Below are 20,979 nucleotides of genomic sequence, written 5' to 3' on the forward strand. Positions count from 1 at the left end.
AAGAAAATTTTAAAAAAACATTCTACAACTTATTCTCAGAGATTAATTAAAAAGCAAAAAAAGAGAAAATTTAAAGAACATACTCTTCAACTTGTTCTCAGTGATTTTCTTTCTATAAGTGAATAGGATTTTTTATCATGAGTCCTTTGGAATTGTAGATTTATATTGATCACGCTAGCTAGGTCTTTCATATTTGATTATCATCACAATATTGTTATTATGCACAATGTTCTTCTAGTTCTGATTACTTCACTTAACATCAACTTCTGAAATCTCAGGTTTTTTTGAAATCACCCCTGCCTTGGCCCCCGAGGCAGTGTGTGTGGACCCTGGAAGAAAAGAGATAAGGGCAAGAGAGAGGGGACGCCCAAAATGGAGGCAAGTCAAATCCATCTGATCAAGCCTCCTTTTAATGGGTGCAATAGTACAATAGCAGTAGAAAAGAAGGCAGGGTTTGTTCAAACACAGTACAGGGTGGGGGTCCTAGACAAAGGGTTGGTATCCCGCCCAAGGATGAGCTACTCAGATGTTTCTAGTGGCTGGAAGCTCTATGATGTGATTAGGGGATGCCTAGATATCTGCCTATTCAAAGTTAGGATGTAATTAGGAGATTCCTATTCAGGAAGTCTTTGGTATAATGTGATTAGGAGATTCCAACCTATTCAAGGTTGGCTTTATGTGGCTGTAGATTAGTGCCGGCTCCCCACACACCCCCACTTATCATTTCCATTTTTTTCCCATCATTTCACATTAGTATTCTACCACAATTAGACACTACAACTTGTTTGGCCATTCCTTAATTGATGGGCATCCCCTCATTTCCAATTGTTTGCCACCATAAAAAATAGCTGCTATAAATATTTTTGTATATGTGAGTCATTCTCCTTTGTCTTTGATCAATTTCAGATACAAACCTTGTAGTAATATTGCTGGGTCAAAGGTATTATGCCTGTTTTGTCCAATTCAATCCAAAAACAAAAATTTAAGTTTCTAGTATGTTTTTCAGTTGGAGTACATGCCTTTTCCTTTTCGGGGCAGCTATGTGGTATAGTGGATAGAGCACTGGGCCTAAAGTGAGACCTGGACTTGGATTCAAATCTAGCCTCAGATACTTAGCTTTGTGACCCTGGGCAAATCACTTATTTTTGTTTGCCTCAAGTTTCCTCATCTGTGAAATGAGTTGGAGAAGGAAATGGTAAAATACTCCAGTATCTTTTCCAAGAAAACCCCAAGTTGATTTATGAAGGGTGAGATATGACCAAAACAATTGAACAACAATGTCATGTGTCAGGCACGAAAGTGGCAAAGGAAGGAGAAAATACCTGAGGGTACTTAGCACAGAGACAATTTGGTCCATGGTATTGAAACCAGGAAGAGTAGCAGATGTAGAGCAGAGTAAGCCCCAAAATCTAGTTTCTGCCCTCTATTATTGTTTTTATTGTTTGTGCTTCATTTTTTAAAGAGAACCAATGAGATCATGGTGTAACATTTTGATGTGTAAATAAATTGGATTTAAGTGAGACAGAATTGCCCAAAATTTTCAACCTCAATCTCTTTTCCAAAAGTCAAGACAGTTAGTCATGATCCAAGATAGAGTAAATGATTTTGTCATTTTTGATGTCTGACCAAGCTCTAAGTACTTCCCAGTGCCTGTGCCAGTTGCTTTCATGGCCCTTAAAATAAATTGTTCTCATCTATCCAGGGGGATGTCTTCATGTGTCTGTCTGGGGTAGACTCCACTTAATTCACCAACAGGTATTAGGCCTATCAGATACCCTAGACCTGGTATAATTTCTCTGCTAAAAGGGTTTTACTGAAATATGGTCATTATACATTTTACAGAGTCACAGGTGAGAATTGGGTGACAGGTGGCCGTCAAAGGTGAATAAGCAGCCCTGAAAAGGGCTTGGCAAGCCCTCATATCAGAAGTGATAGTTTTTCATGAACTTAGTACTCCATGCTCCAGCCCTCCAGTTATGGAAGAGGAAGCCGAGGGAAGTGGTGTGAGGTATGTGGAGTCACCATGGGGATGATTTCAATTAGGGAGGAGCATTTCATTCCATGAAGTTGAAATTAGGTTAAAGGAGTTCCTACAAATGATTTTTGTTATTATTTTTTCTAACTCTAAAAAATAATTCTTTAGGTGTTTGATTGTATGGCACTGAATAAAGTAAGGCAGGTAGTATTGTCATTTTTATTATATTGGCTCAGCCTACCCATAAGCAATTAATTTTCCTCCAATTGTTTGGAGTTGTATTTATGTGATTTTGTAATTATGTTCTTATAGTTCCTGGATGTATCCTGACAGGTAATCTCCCAAGTATTTTATACTATTTATAGTTATTTTAAAGGTAATTTCTTTAATCTCATTCTGCTGGGTTTTTGGTTTTTTTAGACAGGGAGTAATATATAGAAATGCTAATGATTTTATTTAGGTTGATTTTACATGCAGCAGCTTTGATAAAAGTGTTAATTATTTCAACTAGCATTTAGTGGATTCTTCAGATTTCTCTAAGTATGCCATTATGCCATTTGCAAAAAGTGAAAGTCTTCTTTCCTTGTTCCCCATTCTTATTCCTTAAATTTCTTTTTCTTGTCTTATTGTTATTTCTAGCATTTTTATTACTATATTGAATGATAATGATAATGGTCATCCTTGCATTGTCCTTGAATTTATAGGAAAGGCTCCTTATAGTTTATCCCTGTAACTAATAATGCTTGCTCTTGATTTTAGAAAGATACTAATCATTTTTAGAAATATTCCATTTATTCCTATGCTTTCTAGAGTTTTTCATTGGAATGAGTTTTGTATTTTATCCAAAGAATAAAGAACAATGAATTCTAATGCTACATAAACTAAAAAAAAAAAAAAATAGAACAAAAGAAGGGATTCTAACAAATTCCTTTTATGACACAAATATGGTCTTGATACCTAAACAAGAAAGAGTCAAAACAAAGAAAACCCCAGGTTAATCATCTTAATGAATATTGATGAAAAATTTTAAATAAGCTATTAGCAAGGAAAGTACAGGAACATATATCACAAACTACAACCAGCCTGAATTTATGTCAGGAATGCAAGGACTGGTTCAATATTGGGATAAATATAAACATATGTTCAAGAATGGATGAGTTGCTGGACAGCATCATCTTAGTGAGAAAATAGATCTGTTTATATGTAGTCTATTGAAAATTGGCTAAAGATTAAATTTAAAACCAAAAATAAATGCCTTATTTTATTGTGGAAACTTTTGTAGTTGTTCTGTAAGAAATGACCAGCAGGATGATTTCAGAAAGGCCTGGAGAGACTTACACGAACTGATGCTGAGTGAAATGAGTAGGACCAGGAGATCATTATATACTTCAACAACAATACTATATGATGACCAGTTCTGATGGACCTGGCCATCCTTAGCAATGAGATCAACCAAATCATTTCTAATGGAGCAGTAATGAACTGAACCAGCTACGCCCAGAGAAAGAACTCGGGGTGATGACTAAAAACCATTACATTGAATTCCCAATCCCTATATTTATGCCCACCTGCATTTTTTATTTCTTTCACAAGCTAATTGTACAATATTTCAGAGTCTGATTCTTTTTATACAGCAAAATAACGTTTTGGTCATGCATACTTATTGTGTATCTAATTTATATTTTAATGTATTTAACATATGCTGGCCATCCTGCCATCTAGGGGAGGGGGTGGGGGGTAAGAGGTGAAAAATTGGAACAAGAGGTTTGGCAATTGTTAATGCTGTAAAGTTACCCATGCATATAACCTATAAATAAAAGGCTATTAAATTTAAAAAAAAAAAAAAGAAAGAAAGAAACTTTTGTAGTAGGAAAGAAAATGTGTTTAGCAAGGCGGACTGAAAGAAATAAGGGGATTAGAGCATATTTTGAGTTATTTATAATTTCCTATAAATCAGGCAGAGTTTTCAGAAGCTTCCTCATTATTTCAATTAAAAGACAAAAAGAGATCCTCTGCTTCTTCTCCTCACTGAACCTTTCAATCTCTAAAAATATTGAAGTTACAAATTTTTCTTCTTTAAGATTTAAACTTACAAACTAGACGGGAGCAACAAAATGTCAGACATGAGATATCCCTTAGAGATCACGTAAATCAGTTTCCTTATTTCCCAAGAAAGGTTACTTCATAGTTACTTGAATAAAGGTCATAAAGCTACATGTTGCATTAAGAGAATGCTTCCTTTACTTATATAATTATTATGTATTAAATATCTATATAAACATAGATATTTTAAATTTTTATCAGATTTATGTTGTTATTTAATATCCTATTCAGTTCTATAGCCTTCTTTATTTCCTTTGTCAACTGCCATCCAATATAACAAATATTTTAAGAAAGGGGAGACGGGAACGCGGAATCAGTTCAGCAAAAAACCAAGCAATACATCTACCACGTTTGACAGTATATATAATCCTCTATCTTCACGGTTCTTATCTTTACAAAGACGCTATTTAGGTGCATATTCTTATCCCTTCTCAGGACCAAACTTGGTTATGAATATTGCAGAATGTTCGCTTTTCCCTGTGTGCGTACGTTGTAGTCATCTTGTATGCATAATTTTTCTACTTAATTTACGTAAGTTTGCATAAATCATCTGTGCTTCTCTGAATTCTTCGTATTCCACTACACGTCTCTATTTTAGCTCAGTTCCAGACAAATTACATCATTGGGAGAGCGGGAGAGAATGCAGTGATCGTCTGGGCGATGCGCCCTTCCTTAGCTAGGAAGGAGAGACAATCGGACACTTGTCTTTTTCCTTTGTTAGTTTTATGTCTGACAGTCGCTGAACTGAAGGTGAAAAAAGAATTTATTTGTCCCTGTGGAAATAAACTGTTATGCTTCCCCATAGAATCCGGTTATATACTGAGGCAATGATTACTTCCGGAGTTTCTGCACCTCTGCAGTGTAGAACGCGTCCTCCGCTTCTCTTGGTGCTCCGCCCCTTGATGGCTCTGGTACAGCCCAGATGCACCGCCTACCACTGCAGAACCCAGCCCCGCGCTGGTCCTGGAAGAAGGTAGGCAATAAAGTCATTCTCAGCTTTCGGACCGTTCGACCAATCGAAGCAGTTCTTTTCATGAGAGGAGGGGCTTCAGACATTGCTTCCTTCTTCCTCCTCTGCCCCGCCCCGCCCACTCAAACCACCACATCCCCTTTCTTTTTCCCTTTCGGATTGGGTGTCTATCTTTCTTTGGCAGAGGTTCTTTAAGCTCATTGGCCCAGGTTAGACAGGGAGGGAGGGGCTTTGCAGGAGCGCAGCCTCTGGCGCTGCAGGAGCCTCTGCCTCCGCCACCTCGGTGAGTGGGGCGGGGTCTTGTAGCAGCCGCCCTACTTTGGGGAAGAGGCGGTGGCGGAGGGGGCGGTGGGGAAAGGAAGCTACGCTGCTCACGGCTCGGACCCGCTGCGGGTCTCGGTGAGAGGATTTTTCTTTACTTGGATCCTCAGTTCTTTGGCTCCTACGAGTTTGGGGGTGGGAGCGGTGCCTCCTGGGGCTACGGGCCCCCCTCCCCGGGGTCAGGGGATCTGGAGGACTTGGAGAGCCTCCCTCCGGCCCAAGAAAAGAGAGGAGCCGGGCCAGGCTGACTCCCTGCGGGGCTGCGGCTGCGGTAACATAAGCTGGAGGCCAAGACCTCCTCTGGCCCCCCCGGGCCCGGCTCAGGTGGGCCCTTTTTGTCACTCGTGCCCTTGCGTACCCCTCCCTCTCTCTCCCTAGTCGTCATGTCGCAGTCGTCATTAGGGATGGGTTTGATTTTGTTTGGGGGTCCTTCCCCCGCTTTCGCCCCCCCACCCCCACCTTGCCATTCCATCCCCACCCCCTCAATGCTAGCTTCTTTGCGGGAGGACCGTATCTCGCACCTTTCTTCCCCCTTCCCCCTCCATCCCCTTCTCACAAAGGCTTTGGATTTGTATTGAATTGCAGAGAACGTACTCCCGCCCGTCCTTTCCTGCCCCTCTGTTATGCCACATCGTATTTCTTTTCTGTCACTACATATGTCTTCTCTAACTGTCACTTCTCCCATTTCCTTAGACTGACCTGATGCCCCAAGCAACTTTGCTTTAATTTTTCTGTATTTATCGCTGTTGTCCCCATCTGGCCTCCCCCAACCCTTGCGTTGTTCCTGTGTCCTTGTCACTGCATTGTTTCCCACATTCTGTCATCTATCCTGTTTGCCACATCTTCTGTTAAGTTTTCCCTAAAGTCTAACTTGCCTGCAAAAAAATCTTATACCAAATTTAAATAGGTGACTTTAAAATCTGTTCGTATTATGGAGTAAGAGTGGGATTGCATGTCATGGGTTTTAGTAGTGGTGGATAAGCATTGTTAGATTAATTCATCTCTGCAACAATTTAGTGCAGTTTTAAGGTTTTTAAAGCTTAAACACCCTCAAATGTCCTCAGTGACTTAGCGTTTTGATTCTGCACAGACCTATTTGTTACAGGTTATATAAAGCAAGGATAGGTTGTCTGTGCTACTTTTGACATTATTAGGTAATTACAAAGTTTGTTTTTTAATCGTGGAAGTTATTTATCCTCTTTGAAGACCACGTACATATTACATTGTAGCCACTTAAACATATTGGGTGTTAGTACTTGGAAATGAAGGAAACTGCTAAAAATAAAGTATTCAAATAGGTCTTGGCTATTTTTTAGATTGAAAATTGTCTTAGTATGCATGTATGCTTTACCTACAACTAGGATAACATTGATTTGAGTTCTTTATTAGATTTTAAATATGTAAACTATTTACCTTTATAGTGGTAAGACATTTAAGGTAATTTCTTCTTTACATCTTAGTTTCATTGTTTAAATCTTGTATTTCATTATCAATTGTCCATTTTTGAAATCTGAATGTATTCCTTCCAGCATTATAAAACCAGTGTTTAATAGCATTATTATAGTCCCATATTTATAATTTCATGTTTCTTCAATACATTTTTCTGACATTTGTCAGCTAAAGAATTATTTGTAGTGGATAATTCTCTTCAAAATGTTACTTATTTTATTGACATTTTAAAAAAATTAATGAGGCAGTTTTGTCTTTTTAATATGTAAGCAGGATTGCCTTAATCTGAAAAAAAATTTTCTACCTTCAGTTTTTTTTTTACTGTTAACTAATTAGAACAAAGAAATGTCAAGTTTTTCAGATATTGAATTTTGATTTAATCTTTCAAATTTTGTTATTATAAATTTGATGCTTAAATGAAGTGTGCCAGCATTTTTCAGTGTTATTATATGACTTAATTTTGTAAGACTGCCTTCTTGTACACAATTGGTATACATTTTAATATCCAATCATTTTGTTTCATTAATAAATAAAATTAAAAGGTTAAATATAGGAACAATTAACATTTTCTTGTAATAAACTAACTGGAACTATTTTTAATTGTTTTTGTTGTTGTTGTTTTGAGAAAATCTGCCCTTTTTCCTTCCCCATTTTAGAGTCTGGCATGCTTCATTTTCTGAATACTTGTGTGGTATCAAATAAAGCCAGTTGATGGTGGTTTTGGGAAACAACTGACTTAGCGCAAGTGTTAATGGGATAGTAATGTCAGTATTTACTTGTATTATTCTTATTTTATTATTGAGAGTTATATCATGGCAGTTATGAATAGAGGGCTGGCCTCAAATAAAGGAATCCAAATCTCAAGTACTGTTTCTGTATACTAGTACTAGTCTTGTGACCTCTGGCAATTAATTTGACTTCTCTATGTTTTTCGTAACTCCCTAAGTATATAAATTGCAGTTCAGTTATAAGTGTTTCTTGGTAAAGGATGTTTCTTTGACAAGCGTTCTCTATTGAGATGAGATCACAGACATAAAATCTCCACAAAAAAAAGGGGGCTCCAAAACAACAAACTTTTATTTACTCTTGAGTTAGTTCAAATTTCTTGGTTTTGTCAAGATATTTTGCTTCTCACTTGATGAAAAATAGAAATTAATTCACCATCACTTATTCTTTTCTAGTTATCTTTTATTGGAGATGGTAGACTGGAGAGAAGCGGGGGAAAATATTTTTTTTTATTTTTTTGTTTTAAATTTTATGTCAAATGCATTTTATATGTTTGTAACATTGCTTTATTAATATATTTAAATGGACTATAAAATAATGTTTTTATCTTTATAAGGAAGTAAAAACTTCCTTAGAAATAACAATGAAAATGGCTTTGTCATAATTTCTAAATTACCACAGAAACCATTATATTACTGTTTTGTGTTTTTTTTTTTTAGGCATTTTGGCTAGGAGTTTGGATATCACAAAAGACAAATTTCCAGATTTTAAGTATTCCTCCCCATCTTAATTTCTATTTTTGGTGGCCAATACTTCCAAAGGAATAATTATGTGATAAATTAGCATTCTTATTAGATGAGAGATCTGGCCTTCCTCTCTAGCCTCCCCCCAAAAAAACCGCACCTCTCTCCTCACAATTTCACATATTCAAATGAAATTTATTAAAAGATATTTTCATTGAGGACTGAGGCTTTAGGAAGGCTATATAAGGGGAGTAAGTGAGGAAGAGTTTGATAATACATTCAGACAGAATTCTTCATAGAATATTCAGTTTCTCTCTTCTTTTCCTTTTTATTGTGAGAGAACCCATCTCTGATTTTAGTTTTCTTTAATTTTCTGGATTTTAATACATTAAATAGTGGAGAAACAAGTTATCTCCTGATTCCCTTCTAAGACTTAATTTTTCACTTTGGTGAAAATGGTTAGTGGAATACAGTATAGAAAAAAAAGAAAAGGAAATATGTATGACTCTACCCATGAAAGATTTTGGGCTTTGCTATTATAGCCTTGATTAAACTCTTTTAAAAACTTTCCTTGAGCCCAGGAGCCATTAGTTCAGAATAAGCCTCATGGCAAAAAAACAAAGAACAAAAGTGCCATTAAGTTTATTTATAACCTGAATTTATAATTTAATTTTTAATTCTCCTAAGCTCCTAGCATCCAGACACACAAAGATATGCCAACTGGAGCAATACAAATTTATATTACATAATCCCAACTAGACTCTCACTGCACAAGACAATCCTTTTGTCCTCTCTGTTCCATTTACTATCCCACTTAACCACATCAGCTATTCCATACTTATTCACCCTTTTTCAAATCTCCTATGGTTTCTGTCCCCCACCTGCTCATCTAAGAACATTGTTTTCATGCTTAACGTAAAGATGAGGCCATTCACCAAGAAATCTTTCTTCTCATTTTGCTAACAGGTTTCTTCCAAATGATTTAACAATGCATTCATAATAAGCCAAAGATATCGAAATCTGGTTTCTTATAGTTAATAGGGAGTGAAAAACAGGGAAAACTGTATTATAGAGATTTTTGGCACCTGGTTTTTCATTATTCTGAGGGGGGGCATCAAGAGACAGGGAGTTGAGAGGGAAAGTGAGGTTACTTTTGTGATATTTTTATAGACAGGTGACCTTTGGGAAGGAGAGATTAATCTTGTGACTTAAAATTAGGTGATTTACAAGCAGGTGAAACTTAATTTCACATAATGGTGGATAAAAGCAAAATGGAGTTCCTCATACTCAATTTTAATGAAACATTATTTCCTTTAATTCTGGTATACTCAAACTCTAGGATTCCTTATTTAAAGCTTTATCTTATAGGGATTTCTGTATCCCTATAAGAATGGTATATAGAATGGTAATGTACCTTAAGGCCCATCTAAGGGATAGAATGAGAGACATAAAAAATACAAGCAGAATCATAATCTTATATAATCCCTAAGGAGACAATATTTGTTAAATAGAATCCTGGGTAAATTAAGTCATACTATAAGTTAGACCTCATTATGGACCAGATTAAGAGAGGAAATTTACATGCTACCAAGGTCACCAAGAAAACTTAAACACAATGAAACAAAAAAGCTGAAGTAACTTAATAATGATCATCAAAATTAAGTAACATCAGGGTTTTTTTTTGTTTTGTTTTTTGTAACCTGAAATCCACTCCCAATGTCTATTTAGTTAGCCCTTTTCATCTTGGAGTCTTAGCTGTCCCATATAGGAGTCTGGTTCCTAGAATTGTCTTTCCTTGGACATTTTGAAATAGAGCTCATTCTCGGGCAGTTCAGAAAGTGGTTCCTCGTAACAGATCTACATCTCTGGCTCCAAGTCACTTGTAGAGATTCCCAGGAAATTTTGCTAGAATCTGTCAGTAATAAGACTTAGTACAGTCTCCTAAGTTTGCTTTTCCAATAACTAGTTCATATGTTAAACTAGCTTAAGTCTTATGATTCTAATCCTATTAAAAACATCAAATTAGGAACCCACACTTCACTTGAAACTTCAGATAATTTTCAGTCTTTACATACCACTTGCTGTTTCTTTCTTTAAACTGTTGTACTTGATATGGAAACTGCCATCAACAGACTGAAGAAAGAATCTTAAAAAAAAAAAAATTCTTACTTGGAAAATAAGGCCTTCTAGCTCTTAAAATTATCAGGTGAAGACTTCAAATAAATAGTTTTACTTTCTTTATAATTATCAATGTGATTTTATATGTAAAATCTTACTCCAAGTTTGAGAACTTGTTATTAAAACTTCAGGTCAACATTTTCCATTAGAAAAATTTGGAAACCAGTAATATACGTATATAGATATAGATATGAATCCTAGTTCTTATAGAAAAGTCTGTTGTTGCTTTCTCAAAATTTACAATTCCATTTAGTTACAGACACTAACATGTAACTTTTACATCTTTGTTTTCCTGCACACACACATATACAATCATTGAAGATATTATTGCCATATCATCCTGAAAGAATATATTTTAAGGACCTAATACAACTAGTAACAAAAAAGCCAAGAACTCATTTACCTAGTTAAATAGGATATAAAATTGATTACAAATTCAGATTAAAAAAACAGTTAATATCTTTCATGTTTGCATCCTATTATAGTAATTCAGAGATATTTTTGTATTACTCTGTTGACATATTTAATATTGCAGTGACAACATTCACTGCTTACCTGCTTTGGTTATAGAAATTTTCCATAAAAGAAAAAGAAAGACATAGTTATACTAATTGCAAGACTTTTCTTCTGAGGGCACAGGGTGATCTGACACAAGACATAATAAAGGAGGACAATTCCCTTAATTCTTTTTGATTTCACATTATTCACAGGTTGTTATGACCAGGTTCAGAATTAACCAAGTGGGAAAATGTATTATTCAAGAAGAAACAGCACAATGGAAACTGAGTCATAAGGCTACTACTTTAGCCTATGTCAGATTATTCCTTCAATTTTTCTCAGTGACAGACATCCACTCGTAGCAGTTGTTTGCACTCCTTTTGAGCAGCACCTGGTGTTTTCTTTGAATGGTGGTTTACTGGCTTACAGTTTAAACAATTGCTATTGAGTTATTTTTTCAATTATTTCTAACTCTTTGTGACCCAGTTAAGGTTTTTTTGGCAAAGATACTGGAGTGACTTCTCCAGTTCATTTTACAATAAGAAAACTGAAGTGTCTAGGATTATATAACTAGCATATACCTGAAGCTGTGTTTGAATCCAGAAAGATGAATCTTTCTGACTACAGGCCTGGCACTCTAACCACTTAGCCACCAGCTGCCTCTCATTCATACCTGAAATCAAAACTTAAAACAGTGTCAGTATCATTCTTATAACTGCCAAATATAATAGCTTTTCTTCAGTTCTTATCGCTTTCTTATTCTTTTTGACCTCTCTGCAACCATTAACAGTGTTGATCAATCTCTTTTGGATACTCTCCCCTCTGTTTTTCTGATAACTGCTCTTTCATTCTTCTCCCCAACCATAGCTGAGTCACTTTTGCTAAATATTACCTCAGTTAACAAGATTTTACTAATCACAGGTAGGACTTGGTTCTTATGTTAGCAATGACCAAACATAAGGATATTTCATTGTAATTAAGATTAATTACATTCTGAACACATAACAGTAAATAACTTGCTAGTTGACTCAAAACTCCCAGAAAAATGCTAAACTATAGTAACCCTTCAAACTATATGTTGTGCATCCACACCTAAGGCACGATTGAAATCTTTGAATTATCTGTGTTAACTAAGCTGACTCAAAGATTAAGTAACTTCAGTATATTTTTAATGGGTACAAGTTCATCATTTTCATAAGTATAGCCAAATAATTTGAGATGAAACTTACTTTTTACTATAAACAAACTTGTAAGCTTCCCCATCTTGGCTGGGAGCTTGTACTTTAAAATTTTATCACCTTTCTGTCAGCAGAGCTGATAAGATCTTATTTATTTGGCAATATTTTTAGTTGCCAAAAAGCAAACCAAAAATTGGGGTCTAAAACTTTAGGTAAATCAAGGACCCAGAAGAATCTCATGCTAATGTGCAGTTTGGAGGGAGTGAAGAACAGGATTATAGGAATTTGAACACATGATTTGTCATTGTTGGGTGGGGAAAGTTTTGGGACATAGGTGAGACTAGAGGGATTCATTTTGCCGCATTTCTTAAATTGATTTGGCAGGAGAGATTAATCTTGTGACAAAATCAGGTAACTCATGATGAAACTTAGCTTCACATAATGATGGATAAAAGCAAAATGGTGTTATTCCTGTTTGTTTTTAATGTAACAGCCTCATATCACTCAGATTTGTTTTCCTTTTTTCTTCTACCTGTGTCACTTGTTGAGATGGTCCTTTTTGCCAAAACAAACTACTCTAAATGTGTGAACACATTCTATCTTTAGTCTTTTCGAAGAGTGTTCCCTTTTATTACCTTTATCTCCAGTTTCTCTCTAATCTCTTTTACTAATCTCCAATTTCATCCATCCTATAGTATTTTCTTGCTGTCTAAAAACATTAATATTTTTCTCATTCTTAGGAAAAAATCTCTTGATTCTTTGCTTCGTTAGAGGCTAAATTCCTTAAGAAATTTATACTACCTGCACCTCATTTCTCTCCTATCACTTCTACAGTCAAGTTTCTAACACCATCATTAAACTGAAATTGCCCTCTCCAGAATTAGCATCATTCTAATAACTGCCCAATCTAATAACTTTTCTTCAATTCTTATCATTTTCTTATTCTTTTTGACCTCTCTGCGACCTTGGCCAGTGTTGATCAATCTCTTTTGGATACTCTCCCTCTGTTTTCCTGATAACTGCTCTTTCATTCTTTTTCTATCTGCCCAACCACAGCTGAGTCACTTTTGCTAAATCTTTATCCAAATTTTATCCCCTAACCATGGATGTCCCTCAGGCATCTGACTTGGAATTTTAGTCTCCCTCTGTTTTCTCCTGCTTGATTATCTCTTTAACTCCCAATAACTTCACTTCTATGCATTTGATGTTCAGATCTATATATCCATCTGCAGTCTCTCTGCTGAGCCATCAGGGTCACATCATTGACTATCTCTTAGATGTCTCAAACTTTATAATGTAGTGCTTATAAAACCACTACAGAGATGAGGAACATATTTGCTTCCTGTGTGTAGTGAACCATACCTTTGTATCCCCAATAAGTAGTGCTGAGGCAGTATAAAGCTTTGACAAATACTTGTTAACTGATGAATAGCAGGAAGATAATGAATAAGGGGAATAAATAGGCCATTGTTATATTCCATGCCAATTTTTAAAAAAAATAAAGATTTGCATCATAGGGGTGAATTCAGGAACTCAAGAGAAGATTGAAAGATAAGAATTGAAAAAGATTGTTTACACACACACACACACACACAAGGGACAATTTATGATTAGCAGAGAAAGGAGGAAGAATTAATTAAATAAGGATAAAAAAAGTTAAGAGTTGATCTGATGTCTAAATCTCATTTTTATCTTTAAAATAATAATAGTTATCAACAAAGAAAAGAAATAATCAAGGGGGTTTAAGCTCATAACAACTCCATATTTTTTTGTGACTCAATCATTAAAGAGCAGAAATTTTGAGAGACTGATATGTATTTACTCCTTTTTAAAACAACTTTAAACCTTTTGGAAGTCTAGTAGAGATGGAAAAGGACATAAGATATTTGATTCTTTTTCTCTTTAAAGGGAACACAACAAATATTTTTAATCTAATGGTTTAGTTTAGTACATTCTATTGAAGTAATTTATATAAATTCATATTTAAGCATAATAAACATAGTCTCAGTTCTGCATATATGTCAGCTAAATAATATAATGGATATTTTAATTCATTTTATTGCATTTAAAAATGTTATTTGAGGAACTTTAATAATCTTTATTGAAAACTTTGAACCACAATTACTTTCTATTTAAAGGTTAAGTTTCAAGCTAGATTGCCTGAAATCTGACTGACGTTGCCACTACCATAGTTCAGACCATTATTGCCTTCTGCCTGAACTATTATGACAAATACAATTTATCTCCTTATCTTTTGTCTTTCCGTTTCTTAACCCATGCTTCACACAACTGCCAAAATAATCCTCATAAAAGGCTCTCACAACTGAAAAACCTTCAGTGGCTTCTTATTGACTGGAGTAAAAATGCAAACTCCTTAGCCAACATCTTTGGCCTTCTTTAATATAGCTTCAGCCTACCAGTCTAGCATTATTTCATATTACTTCTTTTTACAACCTCTTTGTTCCAGTGCTTAGTCCAATACCTGGACTTAAGTAGGTACTTAAAAATATTTTTTGGTTGATTGAATAAATTGCTGACTTATTAGATATTTCCCAGTTTTATCCTTCTCTCCTTTGCCTCCATGTATTTGTATGGGTTTTTCCCCACCTTGTAATATAGAATTATTTAAGAGTCCATTGATAGATACTTCTACCAGTCAAAAGCATCAAAATAAGATATAGGAGGTAAAACTGTTATTTACTCTGCACAGACTCAAATTATCTAAAATTAACTACTGAGTACCTGATAAGAGTTTTTAATAATTTTCATAGTTTCTAGTTACATTCAAAGGAGAAAAAGTTATAATGGAAATTTATAGCTTCCAAATGAGAAAGGGGCAAGATTTGCATTTCAAAAATATGCTTGTAACAGTTGTAGTAGGATGATGAAAAGAAAATAACATATTTCCAAAAATAGCAGAAGGGGAAAAATCGTTGTAAATTGATTAACAACTATTCAAAGTAGTAACTTGGAATTTATAATTAGCAAATACTTATCATAAAACTGAATCAAATTCTTTTACTCCTAAATAGATAATCATCTGAATTATTGGAGGTTTCTGTTAAATTTTATATAATAAGGAAAGCCTTATGTAGCTACATGATTTTCCTAACAAAATTGCCAGATCAGATACTAGAGAGGAAATTTAAAAATTTATAACACTTACAATTAACTCTCCTTATTTCTAATGGTTCAGATCCTTTTGTTCCTTCAAGACTCAGTATAGATGCCACTATACCTTTCATCAACTTTTCCTTGTTCCCCATCCTCACAATTACAAGTTTTCTTAGTTCTTCAGTTTTGCCTATATCCTGGTTTTACTGTATCTCGTTTTGTGCTTATTTTTTATTGTAATCTCTTCTTAAAGGCAAGAGCTTGTAATATTTGAATCTGTGCATCTCCAGGGCTTAACACAATGACTTTCAAATAACAGGTACTTAATAAATGTCTGAATTGAATTAAATTACAATGTGTTTCACTTTTTTCTTGTCTTTTTTTAAAAAATTATCTCTCCATTCCCCATTGAGCAATGAAAAAAACAAAATCTTAACAACTACTAGTTTCCATACTGGTAATATCTAAATCTTCATATCTCATTCCATATTTTAAGTGTATTACCAATCTGGCAGGAAATGGGGGGGAGCATGATTCATCCTTAGTCTTCTAGATTTGTGGCTTATTGTAGCATTAATTGCAGTTCTAAACTCTTTCAAAGTTGTTTTTCTCTACAATGTTGTTGTCATTTTGTGAATTGTTCTGCAATTTTGCTCACTTTATTTTGCATCTGATGACAGAGATCAAGTTAACAAGTATGTATAGCACTAATTGTCCAGGATATCTGGAATGCTCCTCCTCACCTATACTTCAGAGCATTTCTGCTTTTCCCACCAAGACTAGCTCAATTCCCATGTTCTGCTAGATTCCTTCCCATTTTTAGTGCTTTTCTTCTTTTACTTCTTTCCAATCGTAATGAATATATCTTCTACCTAGTTTTTTTTTTTTTTTTTTTGCGTGTGTGTGGTGTTCTTTTACCTATTAGTATATCAACTCCTTGAGGGCAAGGACCGTGTTTGATGCAAAGATTTTCCAATCTACCTTTTTTTGTCCTTGTTATATTGATTTTGTTTGAACAAAAATATTTGAAATATGTTTTCATTTGAGTTTTTGAATATTTTTGTTTATTGTGTTAAATATTTCTAAATTACATTTTAAATTCTAAATTCTTTCCCTCTCCTGCTCAATTTCCCCTTGAAAAGGAAAACAATGCAATATTGATTGTACATGTAAAGTCATGTAAAAAGTATTAACTATTTTGAAAAATAAAACAAAAAAAGCAAGAAAGATGAAGTAAAAAAAAATATGCTTCAGTCTGCACTCAGTGTTCATCAGTTTTCTTTCTGGATTTTTCATCATGGTTCCTTTGGAATTATCTTGGTTCATTGCCTTGATCAGAGTATCTAGTCTTTCATATTTGATCATCATTAAAATGTGCTGTTATTTTATGTACTCATTTCACTTTCCATCAGTTCATGTATGTCCTAGGTTTCCTGAAAACATTCTCCTTGTTTCCTATAGAATAATAATATTCCATCGTAATCATATACCATAAACTTATTCAAGTATTGCACAACTAATTGGTATCCCTTTAATTTTTTAATTCTTTGCCAATCAAAAACAGTTACTATAAATATTTTTGTACAAATAGGTCCTTTTCCTTTTTTCTTTGATTTCTTTGGAATTCTAAGTTGTTCTCATTCTGCCTAAAGGGCTACAAAACTGTACATATTCTTTGACCTTAATGATACCACTACTAAGTCTTTTCCAACTAAGTTGACAACTTTACCCACAGTGCATTGATGTCTCTATATTTTCTATTTTCTCCATATCCCCTTTAGAATTTGTTGTTTTCTTTTTCTGTCATGCTAGCCAATGATAGGTTGAAGTATTTCAGAATTGTGTTAATTTGCAGTTTTCTAATTGTTAGCAGTTCAGAATATTTTTTCATGTGATTATTGTTAGCTTTCATTTCTTCTTCTACAAACTTCCTTTAAATATCCTTTACTATTTATCAACTGAGGGATGGCTCTTATTTTTATGATTAGATTTAGTTCTATATCTGAGAAATGAGGTCTTTGTCAGAGACCTTTCCCCCCATTACAGATAAATCTTGCTGATGGTTTTAGATAGATACTGCTTATTATCTTTTTTTTTTAAAATTAATCTCATCTTTTATTTATGTATTTTTTCTTTTTTTATTATAATAACTTTTTATTGACAGAACCCGTGCCAGGGTAATTTTTTTACAACATTATCCCTTGCACTCACTTCTGTTCCGATTTTTCCCTCCCACCCTTCACCCCCTCCCCTAGATGGCAAGCAGTCCTATACATGTTAAATATGTCACAATATATCCTAGATGTGTGCAGAACCAAACAGTTTTCTTGTTGCACAGGGAGAATTGGATTCAGAAGGTAAAAATAACCTGGGAAGAAAAACAAAAATGCAAACAGTTTACATTCATTTCCCAGTGTTTTTTCTTTGGGTGTAGCTGCTTCTGTCCATCATTGATCAATTGAAAATGAATTAGGTCTCTTTGTCAAAGAAATCCACTTCCATCAGATTACATCTTCATACAGTATTGTTGTTGACGTATATAATGATCTCTTGGTTCTGCTCATTTCACTTAGCTCAGTCTCACTCACTGAGACTCACTCAGTTCATGTAAGTCTCTCCAACCCTCTCTATATTCATCCTGCTGGTCATTTCTTACAGAACAATAATATTTCATAACATTCATATAGCACAATTTACCCAACCATTCTCCAATTGATGGGCATCCATTTTTTCTAGTTTCTAGCCACTACAAACAGGGCTGCCACAAACATTTTGGCACATACAGGTCCCTTTCCCTTCTTTAGTATCTCCTTGGGGTATAAGTCCAGTAGTAGCACTGTTGGGTCAAAGGGTATGCACAGTTTGATAACTTTTTGGGCATAATTCCAGATTGCTCTCCAGAATGGTTGGATTCGTTCACAGCTCCACCAACAATGTATCAGTGTCCCAGTTTTCTCGCATCCCCTCCAACAATCATCATTATTTTTTTCCTTTCATCTTAGCCAGTCTGACAGGTGTGTAGTGGTATCTCAGAGTTGTCTTAATTTGCATTTCTCTGATTAATAATGATTTGGAACACTTTCATATGAGTGGTAATAATTTCAATTTCATCATCTGAAAATTGTCTGTTCATATCCTTTGACCATTTATCAATTGGAGAATGGCTTGGTTTCTTATAAATTAGAGTCAGTTCTCTATATATTTTGGAAATGAGGCCTTTATCAGAACCTTTAACTGTGAAGATATTTTCCCAGTTTGTTGCTTCCCTTCTAATTTTGTTTGCATTAGTTTTGTTTGTACAGAAGCTTTTTAATTTGATGTAATCAAAATTTTCTATTTTGTGATCAATAATGGTCTCTAGTTCATCTTTGGTCACAAATTTCTTCCTCCTGCACAAGTCTGAGAGATAAACTATCCTATGTTCCTCCAATTTATTTATAATCTTGTTCTTTATGTCTAAATCATGGACCCATTTTGATTTTATCTTGGTATACGGTGTTAAGTTGTGGGTCCATGCCTAATTTCTGCCATACTAATTTCCAGTTATCCCAGCAGTTTTTGTCAAATAATGAATTCTTATCCCAGAAGTTAGCATCTTTGGGTTTGTCAAACACTAGATTGCTATAGTTGACTATTCTGTCTTGTGAACCTAACCTGTTCCACTGATCAACTAATCTATTTCTTAGCCAATATCAAATGGTTTTGGTGACTGCTGCTTTATAATATAGTTTTAGATCAGGTACAGCTAGGCCACCTTCATTTGATTTTTTTTTTTTCATTAATTCTTTTGAGATTCTCAACCTTTTATTATTCCATATGAATTTTGTTGTTATTTTTTCTAGATCATTACTACTTATTATCTTTAGAAAAGTTCCACTTAGTCCCACATTTTCTAGTATTTTTAATAGGAATTAATATTGTATTTTGTCAAAAAGCTTTTATTGGGTCCATTGATATAATCAGGACAGTTAGGTGACACAATGGACAGAATACCAGGCCTGGAGTTGGGAAGATTCATCTTCCCAAGTTAAGATCTAACCTCAAACAAGTATTCAACTAGTTGAATACCCTTACCTGTGGGTACTCTGCCCTAAGAAATATAAGTTTTGGTCATTCAGTTCACTTGCATGGCATAGTGTCATCACCTTGATGTCATGGTCCTCTTCAAAAATGAAGGATAAATTGCAAATAACAACTAGCTGTCTGACCCTGGACTAGTCATTTAGTTTTGCTTGCTTCTGTTTTTTCATCTTAAAATGAACTGGAAAAGGAAATGGCAAACTATTCCAGTGTATTTGCCAAGAAAACTCCAAATGACATCATAAATAGTTGGACATTACCGAAAATTAGTACAGTCATATGATTTTTTTTTTGTTGTTTGTTTATACTTTTCTTAATATTAAACCAGACTTGCATTCTGCTACAAATTCCACCTGGTCATTGTATATGATCTTTGTGATAAATTGCTGTAATCTCCCTGCTAATATATTTAAAATTTTTCTATTGATAGTTATTAGGGGAAATGGCCTGTAATTTTCTTTCTTTGTTTTTGTTCTCCTATCTTTAGGTATCAAAACTGTATATGTAGCATAAAAGTAATTTGGGTAGGACTCCTTTAACTATAAAAGGTAATCTTGAAATGTATTTTTATCTTTTGAAATATGTTTTATCTGGGACAGCTATGTGGGGCAGTGGATAGAGCACCAGCTCTGAAGTCAGGGGGACCTAAGGTCAAATCTGGTCTCAGACACTTAACACTTCCTAGCTGTATGACCCTGTACAACCCATTGAACCACAAATGCCTCAGCAAAAAAAAAAAAAAAAAAAAGAAGAAGAAGAAATATGTTTTATCTCATATATTTGAAATTGTGTTTTATCTTTTATGCATACTTCTGTTTCTCATTTTGTTAAGAATTTCCCTTATTCACAGTTATGAAAGCTGTCTTACTTATCTCTCCTCATTTTTATGTTGATATTTTTAATATTCCTTTTATTTATCTTATTGATTTTATATCACATTCTCTATAAAGGCCTTTCACAACTTTTCCTTCAACCCAAAATTTTATGTTTAATTCTCTTTTTCTGTAGATTATTTCACTTTTTAAGACCATTCATTGTGAACTACTTCCTTTCTTATCTTCCACACCTCACACTGTTTTCACCCATCTTCTCTTTTTTAAATATAGTATTAAGTGGCCACTTTATCTTGTTGGAATTTTTCTCTTGATCCTATTTTTTCCCTCAGTATCTTCATTTTGGTTACCAGCTCCTACTTCATCTTCAGTGTTTTTAGATAATTAAACCCATTATTTTTGGATTTCATATTTATAAATTCACCTACTCACTAAAATTTATTTGTCACCTCTAAATCAATACTCATGGTGCTTTTGTAGTCATTTTCTGATGTGTACAGAAGTGGTAAGGAGAAAATATCCTTTTATGGTCTTTTTTTTTTTTTTTAACATTTTCTTAGTTTTTATTGCTGATTTTTACCAAGAATAGTGCTGAAATACTTCTACTATTCCTAAATCCAAGAAGACTGCAATATACTTATAGAGAAAATATGTGTGTGAGATAAATATTTAGGCTTGAGTTATAGTGCTGTCATCTCTGATTTCAGAGTTAATGAAATAACAATATTGTACATCCAGAAAAAGAAAAAAGAAATTCACTTATCTATATATGAGGCCACTCTAGAAAGTGTTATAATACATGATGAAGCTA

At 34.3% G+C, this 20,979-nt stretch overlaps 1 protein-coding gene across 3 annotated transcripts in view; it reads left to right on the forward strand.

Annotated features, from left to right (window-relative positions):
* The first annotated feature begins 5,358 nt into the window (after positions 1–5,358).
* PJA2 (praja ring finger ubiquitin ligase 2) overlaps positions 5,359–20,979 on the forward strand; it is a 127,678-nt gene continuing 112,057 nt past the window's right edge. For 2 of the 3 annotated variants that reach the window (XM_031968637.1, XM_031968645.1), the window contains exon 1: positions 5,385–5,693. The gene's annotated coding sequence lies outside the window, so the exon portion shown is untranslated. Of the gene's footprint in view, positions 5,694–20,979 lie in introns of all 3 variants that reach the window. The other variant, XM_031968653.1, reaches the window with a different exon arrangement.

This window comes from Sarcophilus harrisii, chromosome 1 (genome assembly GCF_902635505.1).
Source record: "Sarcophilus harrisii chromosome 1, mSarHar1.11, whole genome shotgun sequence".
NCBI lineage: Eukaryota > Metazoa > Chordata > Mammalia > Dasyuromorphia > Dasyuridae > Sarcophilus > Sarcophilus harrisii.